Source organism: Harpia harpyja, chromosome 7 (genome assembly GCF_026419915.1).
Source record: "Harpia harpyja isolate bHarHar1 chromosome 7, bHarHar1 primary haplotype, whole genome shotgun sequence".
In the NCBI taxonomy this organism is placed as follows: domain Eukaryota; kingdom Metazoa; phylum Chordata; class Aves; order Accipitriformes; family Accipitridae; genus Harpia; species Harpia harpyja.
The window spans coordinates 9,377,198-9,394,243 of NC_068946.1; the positions used below are offsets into that span (position 1 = coordinate 9,377,198).

At 52.1% G+C, this 17,046-nt stretch overlaps 1 long non-coding RNA gene across 1 annotated transcript; it reads left to right on the forward strand.

Moving 5' to 3' along the window:
- Positions 1 to 2,647: 2,647 nt before the first annotated feature.
- LOC128144488 (uncharacterized) lies at positions 2,648 to 16,041 on the forward strand. Its single transcript, XR_008236098.1, has 3 exons — positions 2,648 to 3,340; positions 7,126 to 7,282; positions 15,709 to 16,041. It is a non-coding gene; the product is annotated as an uncharacterized LOC128144488 (long non-coding RNA).
- The last annotated feature ends 1,005 nt before the right edge of the window (positions 16,042 to 17,046 follow it).

A 17,046-nucleotide genomic window follows, 5' to 3' on the forward strand; every position in this document is an offset into this window, starting at 1 on the left:
GGGACGACTTGTCCCAAAACTCAGCTGGGCTGTAGGGCAGCAGTGGGAGCAGCCAGCTGGAACCTTTTATGCATTGTAATTCACCAAAAATGGAGTTTCAGCAGGACCAAAAGGAGCTGTAAGTTCAGGTTTCAGTCATTTGGATGTGTGTGAAAATGTCAGCATTGTCCTGCTAGATGTTTCCAAGGCAAAATGTCTCATTTCAGAAGTGCTGGAGTATTTCATTAGACAACCTTGAAACAAAACTCTTTTCCTATTTTCATAGGGCATTTTTATTTAACGGCTGACCCAAACCAAGAGAATATAAGGCTAAGCAAAAACACTGGGTATCCCAAAGGAAAGGGTTCCTTTTGGGTCCAGGGGACAAATGACTCCAGCGAAACCTCTTGTGATGGTTCTGATCCCTGGGCTTGGTCCCTGACCCAGATATAGACTGAACATGGGGAGAAACAACTGGTGCAGCAGATCAGCAGAGTCATGGCAAACTTTAGGACTGGTGGGATGGTGAGGAATAGCAAAGAGGGAGCCATGGGAAATGGCATGGATGGGGGAGAGGAAAAGGTAAGGGCAGCATGTGGGTGATAGCAAAGGAGGAGAAGTGGGAGAGGCAGATCTGCTTAGCTTTCAGTGGTGCAAAGGAGAACATGGTGGGAGAGAAAGAGGCAAAGCCCAGAGCAAAGCAAACTGAGGCATGGGTTAGAAGAAGGGTTGGTAGCATTGGGGTTTCCTCCATCTTACCCTGGGGCGTTTTGCTGGGAAAAGGACTCCATGGTCCATCCAGGGGTGAGGTCCATGAGGCTGGTTGAGCTTCACTGAGGTTCAGGAGAGGAGTTCAGTGTTGGGCAGGCTGTGGAGGGAGCAGGGCAGCCAGGCTGTATGACCCAGAGCCTGGGGAGCACAGTGGCCATGTCGCTGGTGGGTTGTTGAGACAGGCGGGACCCACGTGTGCCAGTGGGACACAGAAGGAGTCATGGGGTGGTCTCTTCCTATGGCTCAACATCTCCAACTACTCCAAGACGCTGATGTGAGAGGGTGTTTTTCTCCTCTTTGGCACATCTGGCCAGTGGCTGCTTGGCCATCTTTCCTTTTGCCCCACTAGGAACAGTCTGGTTTCATGTCTTACCCTCATGGCATCCCTTTGCAGCCTTGTGTCCCTTCACATACTGTGCGGGGCTGCTCTTCTCGCAGAGGCCAACATTGTCATCTGTCAGTCAACACGGTGTTACCTCAGCTCTGGATCCAGCCTGGCGCCTTTTAGGTCCCTCCATCTCTTTCCAAACAGATGGCTATGAATTAATGAGGTCTAAGGATAGTTAGAGAGTTATAAATATCTTCTGAGATGATGAATTTTAATCAGGAGCCTCTAACAAGCACAAGATGAAATCAGGAATGAGAATGATGGTCCCCCAATGGATCTTCATTAACAATTTAAATGACTGAGGTCTTAATTAAAGGGCTCAGGACTTAGCTGAGGGATTACAGATTGCCCAGGGGGAGAAATCAAAGACTTCAAAACCCCCTTTTTACAGAAGGTAACGAGCTTTTAAATTAGATTTAAAAAAATAAATAAAAATGAACAAGGCCTTGCTGTTTTATCTGGCTTCTTCACTTGCTTAAACAATATTCAGATCTTGAAATGCACAACCTTGGCCTGACAGCCCCCCTGTCATGTGCAAGTCCCCACACTGGTCCTGTCACCGCCTCACCTCCATGTCCCACTAAACACTGACCCTTGGGCATGGACAGCACGAGGGTATCCGTGTTCCCCTTAGGGAATCCCCCAGGGATTCCTGATCTCAGGGGAGATGTCTGCAGGGAGACATTGAGATGGGCCCAATCTCCCATCAGCTTTACAACTCTCCCTCCTTGCTTAGTTGCTCTGAAATATTTTTCCTAGAGAAAAATACTGCATATGTTCAGCTTGTGTTTGTGAAGAGTTTCAGGATATACAAACCCATTTTTTTTTGACAATTGTATCATTTGTTCATGCTCAACCCCAGGCACACATACCTCCAGACAGCAGTCTTCCTCCCTAGGCAAGCATTGATCTTTTCTGCAACACCTAACCCAGAAATTGTCCTCCTTCCTGGGATGGGGGGACCCTCTTGTCTCTATTTCTACCTACCACCAACACAACTCCAACTCGACCAGGCAGCCCGTTGTCCTGAGGCTGAATTACCTTGGGTGTTAGGGTGACTCCTGAAAGCTGGTGATGGTAATCCACCACAGTGATCTCTGTTAATGCCAGGGTCTGCCTGTGCCTGTTGTCCCTCTGTCACGTCTAGTGGACACAAGGAAGGAGGGGATGCTCAGAGGTGGTTGCATGAGAGAGCTCCAGGGCAGAGAAGGAGTTTCAGCCCATGGGGCAAAGATGAGTGCTCAGACTTCCTGATCTAGTGCTTCTTTCCAAGAAGGAGAGGGACAGACAGAGGTGGAGCCAGACAGGGGGATGCTGCAGAGGGATGGATGGAAAGAGACGCCCAGAGTGAACAGTTGAGGTGGAACCAGCTCCAAAACCTGTGGCTGGGGCTGACTCCTGGTTCCGATGAGGCCAGGAGCAGGTCTCGCACAGAGGGAAGGATACTTCTGTGCCATGCTTCACAGAAGCTGTTCTTCACAAGCATCTCCATTCCTGGCAGCTCCTGAATCTCTGCTGCTCCTGCAGCAAGAAGCTCAAGGAGGGCTATCTGTGGGGGTAGTTTGAGGAACCTGAATGAAGAACAAGCCATTTAGGAAGAGCAGAAACACTGGAGCTGGATTTCCCGGTTATCTGTGCCTGGAGGAACAGACTCCATGGGGATCCTTTGCTGGTAAATAAGGCCTGAACTTCCGCATGCAGCCTACAGGCATCTGTGAAGTCTTAGGTTCTCCACCCTCCTCCCAAAAATCTCCCAGGAACATCATATCGCTGAGAACTGCACTAGATGTTTGGACATGAAGCTGGGCAAGCTTTCAGAGGGCTGAGAGAGATGCACAGAGTGCTATCCCATGACCTCTGTTCCATTAGGAAACTTGGCTAAAATGGACGGATGCACTTGGAAACCGAAGTGGGAGCCCTTTCCAAAGGGGCTGGCCTGGCTGAGCGCAGTCTGCTTCAGAGCTAAGATAAAGGGCACTATAAAACCTGCAAAAGCCCCTGAACTGGCGTGCTGAGTCTCACCCTGGGCTCCAGGTCGGAGGGTTGCTGTGGCTCCAGCAGGGAGATGAAACTGGGGCTGGGCCAGCTTGGGAGCCCAGCATGCCTCCATGGATATGGTGACTCCAGGCTCAGCCATCTCTGCACGGCTCTCGCGGAACCCAGGGGTGACACCAGGCGAACACCAGTCCTGCACGGCTCCAGGTATGAGGGTGGAGGGATGGGATGCAGTAGGACTGAGGACTGGCTCTGGCAGGGTCCTGCATGGGAGTGGGGCTGGGTACCAACCTGGGGCATTACACAGGGGATTTGGCCCTACGTGAGAGGCATGGGGATGCAGAAAAACTGCTGTACAGTCCTCCCTCTTCTTCATGCTCTCATAACAGAGGTCAGCATGTGAGGCACGTTCCATATGCTTCTGCCCTTGCTCTCTACCCCAAAGGTACCACAGCCCCAGCATCTTGGCTTGCCTAGCTTCAGGGATGCTAGAAGGAGATGCTGGCTCCTCTGCGCAGATAAAGGACCATGAGTCACCCCCGAACTGTGTCCTTTGGGAGGGAGAATCGGGCTGTGGGAAGAACAAGCAAAAACCTGGTATTCTGAGATGATGAGCAAGAGAAAGTGAGTCCTTCCATGGCACAGCAACACTGAGCAAAGGGGCTGCTTCACCTCCTGTGCCTGCTCCCTCTTCTGCATCCTTGCCCCAGGACTGTGCTGCCCAGGGTGCCAGGACATGGGGCTGGCTTCTCCCCATTGAGAACCCCCCATTATCAATCCCATGCTGGCTGACCCATGCCACCCTCCCTCCTGCCTCAGCCCCTCTCCCGGTGAGCCCTGCTGCAACAGGCGACTGCCCTGGGCTCCACAACCAGCTGATAAATCATCCCCATGGCAGGCACAGGGGTGGCTGATTTATCCTCTCCATGCTCTGTGTGCTGAGGACTCCTTGCCACCAAGCCGTGTCTCCGGACAGGTGCTCGGGTTTCTGTGGAGATGGGGGCGGCAGCTGGACCATTATCTGTCTCAGACAGTGAAGATCTGGCAGGAGGGTCCTTGCTCATCCCCTCATTGGAGACTGCTGAGGATCTGGGGGATTTTGGACACCTCCTCTGCAGCATAATGGGTGGGAAGGGTGCACAGCAGTTTTGGGTCTGTGCAAGGCTTGTCTCCCTTCCATCGTTTCCCAGTCAGATGCTGGGACAGAGGCATTATCTCAAGATCAGGGCTGGTTTTGTTGTGCAAAAAGCCCTGGAGATATTGGGGGGGGCAGTTTCTCTGGGGATGCGGGGATGTGGAGATGCGGCGGGAAGGGCATGAATGGGGCTGGTGAAAGGATGGATGGGAAGTGGTGGCCCCTCCCAGCCACAGAAAGTTTATGTTTTTATCACTCTCAGTGTGGCTTTCTAAACTCAAGGTGACTGGCCTTGTCCCAAAGAGCCTGCTGTCTGCAGATAAGGACAAGCAGGGTGGTGAGGGCTGAGACCTGGCACTAGGCAACATTAATGGAGATGTTAACAACTTTAAAGGGAATCTTCCCTGGTTTTTTTTTTCCTCCTTTTGCTCATCTGTTCAAGGCTTGGTGACCATATGCCATCGTGAGCTCTTTGGAAGGGGCAGTAATCTCCTGCCTGAAGGGGCAAGCTGTCTATGCAAGCCGTGGGGTTCAGGGAGATGGTCCTTGTGGGCACTCTTGATCAGCAATAGGAAATGGTTGCAAACAGGGAGTGACCCCTGAAGGACCCTGCCAGAGAGGGTGGCCCAGACGGGAACCGTACGGGATACTGGGGTCAACATAGGCCCATCTCCCCCTTTTTCTGTAAATGAGCCCCATGCTCCTCACAGCTGAGGTCATGCATCCTCTGAAAAAATGCCCCATCCATTCAGTTGTGCCTCCAGGTGCTGGGGGTACCTTGCACACCCCCAGCCGCTGCCCATGCTTGTCCTGTTGCAGAAACCCGGGCGGAGCGGTGCCTGTGGTGCACTCACCACCGCCTGTACTGACCCCATCACCATCCCCGCAACCCGAGGTGCGAAGGTGACTTCACTGGCTGCCCGGGGCTGGCTCAGGAGGGGCAGCAGCTGCAGCTCTGGCGGGGACTTACACCTATCACTCTGTAACTTCTGACGGAGGCTGGATTTGCTGAAATGTTCACTGGATTTTTTCCAGCCTGCTGGGGCCCATAAATCTGGCTGTGCAGAGGCCGCTCCTGCTCCTTCCCCTCGGTGAGCGGGGCTGGTATTTTTCTTGGAGGGTGAGACTGGTTGCAACCCTCCTTCCAGCACCTGCCGCTCCACCTCGAGCCACATTCCTGAGCGGTGGCGGAGAACAGGTCTGTCTCCGCCAACCGGGGATGCTGTGGCCTCCGAGCCAGCCCTGCTTCCCCCAGCTCCTCTGCAGCAAGGCAGTAAGGAGGTGTTGGTTTTCTCCCTGCTCCCACAGAAGCCCCTTTTCTCCAGCCATCAACCTGCTTCAGAGCCAGAGACCCTGAGTGCATGTTAGGAGCAGGACTCTGAAGACCATCCATGATGGTTTCTTCTTGGACAAATGGACCAGAAACAGCCTGAGGATGCTGCGTTAATGTCCTGTTCAGCATCGATTCTGCGGGGGACTGCCGCAGCTCAGCTGGGGATTTGCTGTGGAGCACGGCGCCAGGGCATTTTGTGGGACTCTCCTCCCTTTTTTGGCATGGGTCTCTCCGTACCCTTCATCTGGAGCTCAGGAGATCTTGTTGCTGGCACGGGGAGCAACCAGATCCCAAGAAACAATCCAGGATCCCCAACATGGAGGATGTCTCCCCCCTGCATGGGCCGTCTTGATCTCCAGGTGGGTAGAGCACTAGCTGCTGCCAAGGGCTCAGCAGAGCTGGCTGGGAGTTGCAGCAGGCGAGGAGGAGGGAGGTGGCTGGGCTGGGACAGCCTGGCTGTGGCAGGTCTGGATGCCCATCATTTGTGGGCATGTCCATCATTTAACATTTGTCTCACAGACCGGGATCTGCACCAACCCAGCTGCTTTTCATCATTGATCCTTTACCAGTTCCTCATGCCCTGGTCCAGAGATCGCCTTTGAGTGAGGAGCTCTGCTTTGGCCCTCGTTGTGATGCACCAGAGAAGACTGTGGTGCCACTGAGAGATGCTTCAATACTGAGCGAGTGTCCGAGGACCTCCTTCTTGCTCACCTCCCACTGCAGTCCTCCTGCCCCCATCACCTGGACAGTTTTCCCTCTCTGTTGTCAGCAATTACCAGATCTCCCGTGGTCTCACTGTCAAGTATATGTGAGTCCCAAATGATATGGGATGCAGTACAGTTGGCTGAGAGATGCTGGGCGAGCCTCATGGCTCTTCTTGCTGAAAGCTGCCTGGGATGTGCATGTAAAAGAGGGCACTGAGATGCACTCCTGGGCAGTGCGTGGAAAGCTAACACTGGAGAGCACTTCCATACACCGGAATCGTGTTACATGCCTCGCTGTAATTAGCCTCTGGCTTTCCTTGCAGAATGAGCAATCGTTTCAGTAATCTGCCAGAGCAGAGTTATGGGCATGTCAGGCTGGCACAGGGGGGCTGTAAAACCAGACCTGCCTGACCCACAGCCATCATTTGTCAAAAGGAAACCACCTGGCCAGAGCAAAAGGGATTTATTTGCTTCTTCCTTCATCCTATTCTCGCAGGCAGAATGTTGGCTCCTTGGGGAGTCCCCAGCCCCACTGTTGCAAAAAGCAGCCATTTGTGCCTTTTTCGGCTCTATTCCCTGATGCTTCTAACCCAGCATCATGCTCCACACATGAATCCTAAAAATCTGCACTTTCTGCTCCCAGAAACATCCTGCACTTGTCCCCAGTAACACAGGGACAAGTCAGGAGAGTTTTACACTGGCTTCAAATGGCTCTATTCTCCAAGCCTGGTCTGCATGGAGATGGGGTGCTTCTGCAGTGGTTTGCCCAGGTAAACACCCCATGCTTTCCCCAAATCTTTTTTGTTCTGTTTGTTTCCAGGAATGTTTCCTAGGAGGTGTCTGACATCCAGCTGCAGCCAAGGATCATCTCCAGCAGCTTGGCTTTTCTGCTGACCATCACCCGCTGAAGATCATGCACCAGGAAAAGGTCATATAATAGCCCCACAAGAAAATACATTGTTCCCCAACCCCCTCCTGTAAGTTGTCAGGTATCTTTACAAGCAGATCAAGGACTTGGGATGCAACTTCATTCAAATTTAAAAGCGTATTCCTTTGAGCTGCCGAATTTAGTCTGAAAGATACAGCCGAATTCCTGGTCCTCCTGGAGCACTGCGGAGACCTCCTAAGACTTCCCAGATCCTGCCACTTTCTGCCCACATCTGTTCCCCCGGTATCTGACCCTATCAACGCCAGCAGCACTGGGCCACCTTTGCTGTGCCAGTTTGGATGCTCAGCACATGACAGCATCCTGTCTCACGGTAGATGACTCATTTGGGACCTGCCCCAAGTCCCACCCTCAGATTTCCACTGCAGCCACATTATTAGCTCCCAGACTTGATAGATGGGCTCGTTAGCCTTAGGTTACTCATGAAGCATCTTTCTTCTGTAGTTTCTGATTAAAAACATCTTTCTGCTTCATCTTTCTGGGAAGTACAGCACTTACTGCTGGGCTGCAGCTTCATTTAACCTCTTTGGCCTAAGTTAGCCAAAAATAACTAAACGCAGGAGGTTTTCAGAAATATAACTACTTCCCAACTGTCTCTTCTGGATGTGGAGTGACACTGCTCAAGTGTTGGTTGTTTGCCCTCTGAGAGACCCCACTTGTCTGGGCACTGCCAGCACACTGGGGTGCTCTTTGCCTCTGGGAAGCTTTTGTGGTCTGGTGGTCATGAAGGTTAGACTCAACAAAAGGCTGGGGAGGTTGATGTGCATCTGGGGTGTCCCCATCTGCTCTGTTTGGGTACCCGGCACCTCAACATCTGCAGTTGACTGTGTCTCACCTGAGGTCAGCTTGGCCAAACAGAAACTCTGTCTTACCCCATCATTGAGTGGTGGTGACGCTGCTCAGTTTCTGCATGACAGTCTACTGGTTAGAGCACTTGGCTTGTAACCAGAAGACTGGTTTTGTAGGCTGCTGGCACCAGAGGAAAGTCTTAGGAAGGGCCTCACGTACAGCTTACACTGCTCCCTGAGGAGCTTCCTTGTTGGAGAGAAGCAAAACTGAGGATGTCAGACCCTTGCCTATGGAGGTCAAGCAACTCTCTGACCCCTAAGTGAGAACATATGTGCTGGAGAGGTGCTCCAAAGAAAAGCACCCCTTCCTGATCAAAAGAGAAATCATTGGTCCCTGGGCCAAGTGCAGAAGGCTGTCTCCAACTCTGGTCAACCTCCTCACAGTTTGGCAGACAGTGCTGAGACCAGACGGCAGACAGCACCAGCACTGTCCTGCCTCTGGTGTTTCCTACTGTGTCCCATCACAGCATGCTGCCCAACCTGAGCTGAGTGCTGCATTTCATGCACAGGACATGCAGGTGCCTGAATCTGCTTCTAGAGCTGAGACCTCCCATTGGGTTTTGCCTGGTGGATCAGTGCAAGCTGTAAGGTCTGCAGGAGAACAGCTTCATCCCATGTTGAGCTCCAGCTAGATGACTGTCAGGCCAAGGCAGGGGAGCTGTAGGTAAGTGTGTGTGTGCAAGATACTGAGGCTGGAAGAGCAATGGTTTGAGGGGACTGGATTATAGTGTGCACCCAGACTGGTGTTTCAGAGTGGCTGGAAGTGCTCCCTGGTGTTTGCTTCCTTTCTTTCATCACTTTCAGATCCAAAGAAACAGCTGAAACCTCTGAAAACAGTGAACTTTTAGAAGGAAAAAAAGAAACAACCTCCAAACTAAAAAGATCAAGGGAGCTTTGAGGGCTTTATCTTCCAAGAATCTGGGATTATTTTGGAGAAGGCAAGTGGGGCAGAGCAGCAAAAGACTTCAGATGATAGCCCCTGCCTCTGATCCCATTGGGCTGTGGGTGCTGTAAGGCCAGCCCATCTCTTGGAGCCAGTTGGGTAGATCCCAGGCTGTGGAGAGCCAAGACTCAGATTTATTTCTGCAGTTTCCCATTATCCGAATGTCCTGTTGGAACAGCACCAAAACTCAGTGCCGGGAGTTTTGTAACGCTATTTTCCACTGCAGTGCATGGAGCTTGCACATCCCACACCCAGCCTGGGCTTCCTGGTGCAGTCAAGGGGTCAGATGAGGCCAAAGGGACATTGCCCCTCCTGCAGCACCCCAGATATTCAGATCCAAGATAAACAGAAGCTCCCCCATGGTGTGACTGAGAGGTGAGAGAAGAGATGATACAGTGAGATGCAGGCCCCGGAGGAGGGGACATGTCCCAGCTTCATTGCTTTTTCCTAGGGTGTATGCTCAGATCGTGCAGGTTGATCTGTACCTCTGCCCTGACCCTGGCTGCAACTTTGCCCTTCGGCTCTGAAAGTTCTTCCTTCCCTCTCTAGAATTATTTCTTCAACAGGGAGCCAGGATCTAGCCACAAACTATGAAATAAGGCAAATTGCCACCCATCGTGCCCACAGTTTAAAGATGCTGCAGTGAGAGACACTAGAAACATTACACTTTGGGGCACATCAAGTCACAGTGGCCAGAAAAGGATTAGCTCCCACCAGCATGGGAGCTAAAGGCAGAGATGTGATCTGTTCCCCTAATGCTGTTGGTTTTCCTGTAAAACTACAGCATCACTTAGTGTGGGAACCCCTTTCCGCTGGGTGCACACACAGCTACTCTACAAAGCACTGCTAGCCTGGCTGGGCGGGTGGAAAAAAAATCACCTTGCTGGCCAGGAAAAGCCCACATATGTTTTCCTGCAACCTTTGCAGGTAGAAGAGCTGGGTAACAGCTGCTCTCCAAGGAGATTTTTGCACATCTGCAAAACAATGCTGTCTGCAGTCAAGGGTTTTTTCTGTAAAGGGTTTCTGAGGTGGCAAAAAGTAGCCACTGTGGGTTTCTGCATGTAGCACCTTACTCTTTAAGAACATGACACTGATTTAGAGAAATAACTGGTTAAAAGCTATTACCCTGCTCACTCTGAACTCTAAAGCACTTCAGCAAAGCATCCATATCAGGCGAAGGCATCCCGAGTTTAGCTGGTCCAAGCAAGGTGGGTGATTCACCCTTGCCCAGAAGGAGCGTGCGGTCTGCTCCCCTGGCTGGAAGGCTGCTCCAACTCCAGACAGATGCCGTCTTGTACACAGGTTGCACAATCCTGCTCGGCAGCTCAGGCTGTGGAGTTGCAAAACACGAAGCTGTCTGTGGCAGTCACACTGTGGCAACTCAGCCGAGAGCAAGCTGTTGAGCTCATCTGTCAGGGGTGCCAGGCTTTCCAAAAGCACAGACAAAGATGCCGATAAGCAGGGTTTTAACAAGCAGTAAATTGGGAAAGTCCATATTTCCTACTGAAACTGGGCAAGAAAAGCAGCTACTGCAATGCCCCCAGTATTGTAGATGTTAAGGCGTGTGCACAGTGCTGGCTGCTGGCAGGGAGAGGGAGGGATGGGGAGGGAGGAGGGATCATTTTTCATTTTCCAATACATTTTTCATTAATAAAGCACCTGCATGGGTGCACATCAGGCCTCCTCTGTGGTGGAGAGTGGGGCCAGCACCGCCCTGGGTGGTTGTGCCGGCCCCTATCACCAGGCAGGGCTGTCCTGATCTAATGTGGTCAGAAGTAATCCCATACAATTATTATGAACAAGTGCTGTTTTCCTTGGAAATAAAGAGCTTTCTTTCAAAATATCCCATTTTTATGAAATATCATTTTTCTGCTGCCAAGTTTGATTGGGATTTTTTCCAAAACTTATGATTTTTTAAATTCTCTTTTTTTTTTAAATCTGAAACTCTCCCAAAAAACTCCATCAGAGAGAATGGAAAAAGCGTGGAGGGAGTGTGTTTTCTGTTGGCTCAACACTGCACCCGGACTCAGTGTGATGAGTAACCTTGGCTAATTAACAAACAAAGATACTGTGCCGCTCCAGAGCAATGCACTTGCTATTACTGTGCACTGTCGGCTTGCTGCAGACTGTGACTGTAAACCTGATGCAAGCTGAAAAACCAAGACACTTGAGCCTGAAATTGTTCAAACCTCTTCTGATTACTGTTAAAAAGCTAAGTAGCTTGCCCTGAGAAATTATGTGAAAGTGCAACATTTAAGCTATGTGTGGTGGGTCAGGGAGATTGACAGCCTGTACACAACACTCCCTCTGCCTGCTGGGCTGGCAGACCCAATTTGCTCATGTGCACTGATTTCTGCAATGTCCCTGAGGTCCCCAGGAAACATTTCTCTTTCCTTCATCTCTGAGGACTGGCTGTATATCTGCGACCTCTCTTCCCAGAAGTTTTTTCCCCAGCTTTTCCCAGATCACAGCCCCAGTTGCAGATTTCTCCTGCCTGCATCTCCCTCTCCTTAGGGCGGTGCCAGGGAGGTGCAATTTGGCCCGTCCCCCAGAGCAGTTTTCCTCCCTAGAAAGATCTGAAGAACAGGTTGCAAAGAAGCAACTCGCAACCATGCAGACATGGGACAGGAGAAGGGCATGTGCCTGTGCGCGTTGTCACATTGCCCACTAAAACCAAACTAGGACAGTCCTGCTAATAAATAGCACAGAGAAAACTGAAGAGCAGGAAACCACAAAGTGCTGGTGCAGAGGAGGAGATCGAATGCTGAGGAGATGAAGGGTCCCTCCTATGGTATTTCCTCACTGCAGGGAGATGGTGGAAGAGGAGAAACTTCTCATGTAGCTCCAGCTCCCGGTAGAGGAGAGTGTGCAGCTTTGTGCTCAAGCATGTGATATATACAGCCAGTAATGCTGCAATAGAGTGGCAGAAAAACATATGGAAAATGCAAAATCCAGCAGAGTCAAATCATCAGCACCCACCATAGCACGTTCAGCACTCTTGTCTACAGAAATTGTATTAGGAATATCTCCCAGCAAAGGAAAGTAAGAAAACCTCTTTCTCCTGGGCTAGCTTCTCCCACACAGGGAGGGGGGATTGTTAAACTGGTATAGGATAGCTTTTCCAACCACAAGACAATGGCCAGGGTCTCTGTCATTAAAATTGCCAGCCTATGCTTTAAGTGGCATAGTTTGCAGGCTGAACTTTAAGGGTCCTTGACTGGTCATTGCAAAGTTTCCTAGAAAATTCTAGCATGTGAGCTTGTCGTTGGCATGTAACACTGATAAACAATCCTCAGTGCTGGTGCTTTCCATCCCCAACACTGCAGTGAGAACATCAGAGGTTTCTCTTTCCTGTGAAAAGCCCATAAGCCAGCCAGGTAATTAATTTTCTGCTTTTGAGGAGAGCTTAGTCTGGCAAGGAGTTCAAGGCAGGAGCATTAGCAGAGCTCAGCTCCCGCTGAACCCCAGGAGAGATGGATGTACATTCTCTTAGGGGCCCGCTCAGCTGGGACACAGCTAGTGAAAGCAAAATAGGCTTCTTAACAGGAATCGCATCCTGAGTCATTATTTTCAGATACTTGAACATCAGCCAAGGACATACAGTGAGCATGTCCCAGCGTGAGCCCTGTTGATTTTATTGTCCTGTTATTTCACCATGCACGAGGTTGCTGCCTATCCCGGGCTTTGTGTGGTTGACCCAGCTCTGCCTGACTTCTCACCAGACCTCGGTGCCATCCAGCAACAAGCAGGGCCCAGTGCATGTCTCAGAAAACCAACATAATGAGGAGGTGGTGTTGCATCCTGGGGTACCAGCATTACATCATTTCCCCATCCAGCATGCGATGTGTTGGGGTTTCACCATGAGCTGTGGCGTTTCCACGTGGGACATCCTCCAGTCAGGGGCAGCTCTGGTTACTCAGGGACCTGGAGGCTTTTCCGAGTGCTCTTACAAACTAGATGGGTTATTGCACAAATTGCAGCAGACGTTTCCACCTTCTCCTCTCCATGGCTGCTTCAGGAGGTGCAGAAGGGAGGCTGGGGTGCTGTTTCTGCCCCCTCTCATTGTTGCAGTAGTTGTCCTAAGGGAGCAGGGTAACAGCTTTCTCCATGTGCTGGGATCAGTGACCTGCAGGTCCGTGTGAGGTGATTTGATGAAAGAAAAACACACATTTTGCCAAGTCTTCTTGCGCCACTTGCTCTTCATTGACAACTGCCGACTGTGCCCCAACCAACTCCCTCATGCAGGTGGGTTGGCTGGTGGCAGCAGGTCACCGTGGAGGTGCTCCTGCATGCTGAGAGCAAGAGCTCTGAGTTTATGGGCAGCTGGTGGTGGCCTCTGTGCAAATCCAGATATTGCTCCCAGGTCAACTGGGGCTAAAATGGCCAGTTGGTTCAACAGGTCGGGCTATGCCTGCTCAGCACACCGTTCCTTTCATGTCCCCAGTCTCGGGGCCATGCCAGCTCTTGACCCTGAGAGGTATGATCATCAGCCACCCTGCAGACCTCGCATCCTGGGTTGGGTGCCTTGTGCATGATCCAGGATGGGTCCCTCATTCAGGCTCAGCCTTATGATGATGCTGCTCAAGTGGGTGCACACATCGGGTTTGTTACGGTCCAATGCAGCAACATGGCACATCACCCTGGGGACAAATGCCCATCTCCAAAGGGTGAAACATCTTCCCTCCATGCTGCTTCTCCCCTCTGTCCCCTCCTTTGCTGCATCGTGCTGAGCCCAAAGAGCAGAAAATGACTCCACAGCAGCTTGCTGCCTTTTTGCAGGGGCTGGGGGATCCCCTCCCCCCCTGCGGCCGCTGCTGTGTGTAAGTGTTTTATTGTTTGCCTGTTGAGGTGTGAATGAAGTAATGGGCTTTCTCCGTCACTTCATCCGTCTCTGGCTGACAGCTTTGCTTAGACACATTGTGCTGTTCTGTATAAACCCTGTCACCTTGCCATCTCCAAACAGACAGCTTCCTCTGGGAAACTGTAATCAAGCCCTCCTGAGCACTCAGCTAGCACTGTCCGCGGCTCGTAAATCACAGCGGCTTTCCTGGAAAGTCGCGAGAGGAGACAGACGGACTGACACGCATGCACCCAGCCGTGGGGTCCCATGGCTCCTGGGCAGGCGGGCGGGCAGGCGCCGCGGGGCTGGCCATGGGCAGCAATGCTTTCCGGGAAGGAGGGAAACTTTGGCTGCCGATGCGAGTGCGCCTGGCTGGGGTGCGAGGACCTCAGCGAGGTGAGGAAATGTTTCTGCTGACCCCAGTGCTGCACCAGCCCGTGCATTGCCTGGCACTGCCATGGCATGTCCGGAGTGCCTGAGGTTGGAGGCGCCTGTTTTGGGAGCCAGGGCTGACCCACTGGCAGTGGGGATGCTCATTGAGGGTGGTTCACGGTCTCTGTGCCCAGACATTAGATGGGCAACACTTTTTCCTTGGTGGTGCTGAAGTCTCTTCTGATACCAAGTCATTGCCTCACATCATCAGAGAGGGATCATGAACCTGGCTGAGCTGCTGCTCCTGAGTGCTCAGTTATCTCAGGGTGGTGCTGGGCGCCCCTTAACCTCCCATGCTGGGACAAGCATCCCCTGTGAAGTGCAATGGGAGATAGCATCCAGCCTGCAAGGATCAGCTGCCCTGAGGTCACGACTCCACTCCTCCATGCTGTACTCACCGCTCATCAAGTCCCAGCTTCAAACTGCTCAGCTCGTGCATTGCCCTGGCCCCCCTGGCAAGCCGCCTCTGCCCAGGACCCGTCAGTCCTCCCGGGAGCCCAGCCGTCAGTGCGTCAGCAGCAGAACTGCCCCATAAACCTCTCAGCACCAGGAGAACAATGCATGGGGCTTTTCTCCATCCACCTGGGTTTAAACACTGTGTCAGGAAGCAAGACAGCTGCTCCCGTTAGCAACCTGTGCCTCTCACTCAGTTATTTTGGAGACAATGCTCAGCCAGCTTCAGCCAAGAGCTGGCGGGAGGCAACCTGGCCACTGCCATGAGCTGCCACCACCATCCCTGGAGCTGCGTGGGCAGCAGCGTGCACCTGTGCAAAGTACCTACCTGTGCACGCCATGGGACCAGCGTGTCCTGATCAACTGGGGCTGGGGAGAGGTGGCTGAGGGTTTTGCTCTCCTAAGCACTCACTTCTCCAGGGACGCTTCAGCTGGAAAAAAGTCGTGTGCTATTTTTTTGCTGGTTTTATCTACTGGCTTGGGAATTTCATGCAGGTGGGAGGAGAAGCAGGGTGGGAATGACCGGTTCAGCACCAGCTGGAGAAGGTCTGTCCTCCTTCTGAAGGGACCAGACTCCCCACTACCTGACAGACCTCTGTTGCCATCAGAAATATCAATTTTGGAGGATGACAAGGCTTTATGGGCTTCACCCCCCCATTTCCCTGGAGTCCATCACCAGGCTATCAAGCCTCCCCTTGCCTGAGCCCAAACCTGTGGCAGAGGTGCTGGGCTCCAGAAAAGAGGCTGGGAGCTACCTGTTTTGCAGCTCTGATTGCAAAGGAGATGAAGACAAATCGCTGGTCCAGCACAGTTGGCGGGGAGGCATATATCTGGCCTGTGATGATGGAGTGTTAAATACCAGTGAAGCAGGAGAGGAGACAGGGGCCAAGCCAGAGTCGGGGCTCTCTGTGAAATACAAGAGGACTTTATGTCTCTTTCAGGAGCCTGCAGCAACGGGCTGATGTTGAGCTGGAGCACGGTGCATTAACCTGGGATTACGAGAAGACTAACGATCGCCCGTCCGGTGCTGTCATCTCTCAGCGTGATGGATGCTTAAAGACTTTGCTGGCACGGTCCTGGAGGATGGACCAGTGCAGCCGGTGTGTGTGAGGAGAAGCTGCCGGTGGGGAGAGGCAGTGAGCCTGGGCCCCGAATCCCCAGCCCAATTCAGGAAACCATCAGCATGATGTGCAGCCCTAATTAGGGGAATAAACTTAGCAAAGAATTCAAACATAAATTTGCGCTTGCTGATTTCAGACTTCACACACATTCACTGAGCGGACGGGTTCCCCCAGGATCCTGTACTAAGCTCTGCACTGTCTCTGATTTATAAGGTCCTCTTGGACATGCTAAATATAGTATTAAGTGTAATAAATGTAGATCACTTTCCTAAATATTCTGTGATTTATGCCCAGGCTCCTTCCCCTGAGAGCTGGGCTCATAAATCCTCTGTGCAGAGCTGTCGTGGGGGGCACATTTCCTCGGGCGGGTTGGAGAGTTAATAAGCGGGAAGGGAGCACCAAGCGTGAAAGGGAGCAGGGGAGAAAAGCCAGTATCGGGAGGGTCAGAGAGAAAGTGGAGGGAGCTGTGGGGAAGGAGGGAGGGTTCATATCGACCTTTTTTTGGTGCATGTGGCACCCTCTTGTTGGGCAGTGGGATGCTGTGATGCTCCTGCCGGGAACGGGGCTGTGGATATCTCCTCCATGCCAGGCAATAAGGCCCTAAAGGAGCCTGCAGGAAGGGTCCTGAAGCTCTGGGCACTGCTCTGTGGGTAGGAAGCCGCTGCTGTGGTTTGCAGGTTTGCTTGGCTGACCATCCTCCTGTGCCGGCTTAAAACTGGTTGCATCCTACCAGCATGGGCTGCTCTTTGCTTCCCTTCTCTGTGTAACATCCACCATGAAGATTAAACAGGGAAAATGCTGACAGGAAGGCTGGAGGATGTACTGGGAAACCCCAGAGCCCAGCTGGAGGGAATTGGAAGGGTTTTACCTACATCCAGCAGAGCACAGCCTGGGGAATGGATGTCCCTTGGGATGCCCAGGGCAGCTCGCTACCCCTTCTTGGGGGACCATGTCAAGACCTGCACACCACGATGCCCTCTGCTAGATGGGGCAGCTCTGAGAGCCTTGCAGCAGTGTTAACCCTACCACAGCTTGGAGACAAGGACTGTTGCAGAGAAGGGCTGAGGGGTGTGAAACAACAGGGGAAGATGCTTTGCACATTTCCCTGCAGGGCTGTGGCAGGGGCTTTTCTAAGCTGAGCTGCCGCCTTCTTCAAAC